The 3,300-nt window shown below is 62.2% G+C and overlaps 1 long non-coding RNA gene across 1 annotated transcript; it reads left to right on the forward strand.

Annotated features, from left to right (window-relative positions):
* The first annotated feature begins 25 nt into the window (after nucleotides 1–25).
* Nucleotides 26–1,583, forward strand: LOC309436545. Its single transcript, XR_014183362.1, has 3 exons — nucleotides 26–465; nucleotides 609–719; nucleotides 921–1,583. It is a non-coding gene; the product is annotated as an uncharacterized lncRNA (long non-coding RNA).
* The last annotated feature ends 1,717 nt before the right edge of the window (nucleotides 1,584–3,300 follow it).

Here is a 3,300-nt window from a genome sequence, read left to right on the forward strand (position 1 = left end):
CCATGGAGGTGGATCCGCCTCGGCAGGAGGAGGCGGCGATGGAGGTGGATCCGCCTCAGGCGGGGTTGCAGGGGTACTCCAGCAGCACGGCCGGACTGCCCGCGGCGCCGTGGTGCCCGAAGCGCCGCAGGACGGCCGGGGGCTCTCCCAGAGCCCCCAAACAGGCGCCTGGCCACAAGCGGCGCCGCCCCCGCAGCCGCCACTAGCCCCCTCCGGGGATGGGCCGGACCAGCAGCCGCTCTGGAGCCACAGGTGAGCCCGGCTTCCAGCCCGCACCCCCGGCCCTCATGCCGGGGCATCTCCTCTGCCCTGGGGCCTGGGGAAGAGTCGAGGAGAGTCGCTGCCATCTTCTGCTCGGCAGCCCCAGAGCGCCGGGAGGAGTCCTCAGGAGCCGCCACACAGCGGGGGACAGCGCCACAGACCCGAGGACAGCGCTGGAGCTGGAGCTTCCCTTCAAGGGAAAAGGTTTTCACATTGCACAAATAATTCAGACTCTTTCTTTCTCTCTCCTTCTCCCTGTAGACGTGTATACAGACTACAGAGTTAATAGAAATATGGAGATATAGAAAGTAAAAACTAGATGTGTGTGTGTGTGTGTGTGTGCACAGAAGCCCACTGGAGACCACCAGAGACCGTCAGACACCAAAGGACACCGTGGGATCTGCACGTTGCCTTAAAAAAAGGAAAAGTGTGGAGCCTTGGAGACAAAATCTTACGAGGTATGCTTTTTATTCAGAGCCTGGTATTTTGGAACCCTTCTCTTACTCCTCTGACTGGGTGAGATGCAAGGGTCTCCTTTCCTTATGTGTTCTCTGCTCCTCCTCTCCCTCCCCTCTTGCTGTTTTCCTCCATCATCTCTGTTGTGTCTTCTAGTTGCATTCAGTAATTCTCATCTCTGGCATTTTGTTTTTTTTTCCCAGGTTTGGTCAGGGACTCTTGAGAGGACCGCTGGATGGATTTTTCGAAGGTCAGAGGCATTTGGGCACTCTTGGAAGTCCGGGAGATGGCTCGAGCTCAAGGTAGGATAGGGTAGGATAGGTGAGGGCTTGGGCAGGTCCTGGGAGGCGTGAGCAGCCTGTGGGACAAGGAGCCAGGTCTGGCTCACATGCTCAGGGAACAGCCGATCGCCAGCACTGGGGTCAGGAAGGAATTTTTTCCCCCGGGGCAGATTGGCCCTGGTCCCCGGGGGTTTTTTGCCTTCCTCTGCAGCATGGAGCATGACCACTTTGCAGAGCTCCTCTGGGCCCTTTTGGCTCAGTTCCTGCCTGCTGCTCAAGCACCAGGAAGATGGCCTCTCGTGCCCTGCAGCTGGGGGGAGGAAGGCTTTTTTTCCCCCCCAGGTGGGACAGCAAGTGTCTCCGGGGTTTTTTTTGCCTTCCGCTGCAGCGTTGAGCACGGCCCTTGCCACGGCTTCTTTGGGCCATTTGGACTGGGCACCTGCTGCTCCACGAGTTGGCCCTAAACGTAGGTAGGAGAGCCTAGCGAAAGCAGCATAGAACAACTTAGCCAAACCAACCTTAAACAAGTGCAAGGAACTAACCTGCCTTGATGAAGCTAAAATAAAATGAAAATAAATGCTTGTATCCCTTGTGTTTTGCGTCCTTAAAGTGTTTGGGAGGGGGGGAGAGGGGAGGGGGGGAGAGGGGAGGGGAAGAGAGGGGGGAGGAGAGGGGAGAAGGCAAGGGGGAGAAGAGGAGGGGAGAGGGGGAGAAGGCAAGGGGGAGAAGAGGAGGGGAGAGGGGGAGAAGGCAAGGGGGAGAAGAGGAGGGGAGAGGGGGAGAAGGCAAGGGGGAGAAGAGGAGGGGAGAGGGGGAGAAGGCAAGGGGGAGAAGAGGAGGGGAGAGGGGGAGATGGGAGGGGGAGAAGAGGGTGAAGGGAGGGGGGGAAGGGAGAGGGGCAGAGGGGGGAAGGGAGGGGGAGAAGAGGGGGAAGGGAGAGGGGCAGAGGGGGAAGGGAGAGGGGCAGAGGGGGAAGGGAGAGGGGCAGAGGGGGAAGGGAGAGGGGCAGAGGGGAGGAAGGGAGAGGGGCAGAGGGGAGGAAGGGAGAGGGCAGAGGGGAGGAAGGGAGAGGGGCAGAGGGGGAAGGGAGGGGGAGAAGAGGGGAGGAAGGGAGAGGGGCAGAGGGGAGGAAGGGAGAGGGGCAGAGGGGAGGAAGGGAGAGGGGCAGAGGGGGAAGGGAGGGGGAGAAGAGGGGAGGAAGGGAGAGGGCAGAGGGGAGGAAGGGAGAGGGGCAGAGGGGAGGAAGGGAGAGGGGCAGAGGGGAGGAAGGGAGAGGGGCAGAGGGGGGAAGGGAGGGGGAGAAGAGGGGAAGGGAGGGGGAGAAGAGGGGGAAGGGAGGGGGAGAAGAGGGGGAAGGGAGAGGGGCAGAGGGGAGAAGGGAAGATGGGGGGAAGGGAGGGGGAGAAGAGGGGGAAGGGAAGACGGGGAGAAGGGAAGACAGGGAGAAGGGAGAGGGGAAGAAGGGGAGGGGGAGAGGGGAAGATGGGGGGGAGGGGGAGAGGGGAAGATGGGGGGGAGGGGGAGAGGGGAAGATGGGGGGAGGGGGAGAGGGGAAGATGGGGGGAGGGGGAGAAGGGAGGGGGAGAAGGGAGGGGAGAAGGGAGGGGGAGAAGGGAGGGGGAGAAGGGAGGGGGAGAAGGGAGGGGAGAAGGGGGAGAAGGGAGGGGGAGAAGGGAGGGGGAGAAGAGGGAGAAGGGAGGGGGAGAAGGGAGGGGGAGAAGGGAGGGGGAGAAGGGAGGGGGAGAAGGGAGGGGGAGAAGGGAGGGGGAGAAGGGAGGGGGAGAAGGGAGGGGAGAAGGGGGAGAAGACGGAGAAGGGAGGGAGAGAAGAGGGAGAGGGGCAGAGGGGAGAGGGGGAGAGGGGAAGATGGGGAGAAAGGAGGGGGGAAGAGGGGGAGAGGGGGAGAAGGGAGAGGGGAAGAAAGAAGAGGCCAGAAGGGAGAGGGGGAGAGGGGAGAAGGGAAGAGGGGGGTAGGGAAGAAGGGGAGAAGGGAGAGGGGAGAAGGGAAGAGGGGGGTAGGAAGAAGGGGAGGAAGGGAGAGGGGAGGAGGGGAGGAAGGGAGAGGGGAGGAGGGAGGAAGGGAGAGGGGAGGAAGGAAGAAGGGAGAGGGAGAGGAGGGAGGAAGGGAGAGGGGAGGAAGGGAGAGGGGAGGAAGGGAGAGGGGGAGAGGGGAAGAGGGGAGAGGTGAAGACGGGGAGAAAGGAGAGGGGAGGAAGGGAGAGGGAAGAGGGGGAGAAGGAGAAGGGAAGAGGGGAGGAAGGGGAGAGGGGAGGAAGGGGGAAGGGGAGGGGAAGAGGGGAGA

Source organism: Streptopelia decaocto (assembly GCF_964273445.1).
Source record: "Streptopelia decaocto genome assembly, chromosome: 2".
In the NCBI taxonomy this organism is placed as follows: Eukaryota; Metazoa; Chordata; class Aves; order Columbiformes; family Columbidae; genus Streptopelia; species Streptopelia decaocto.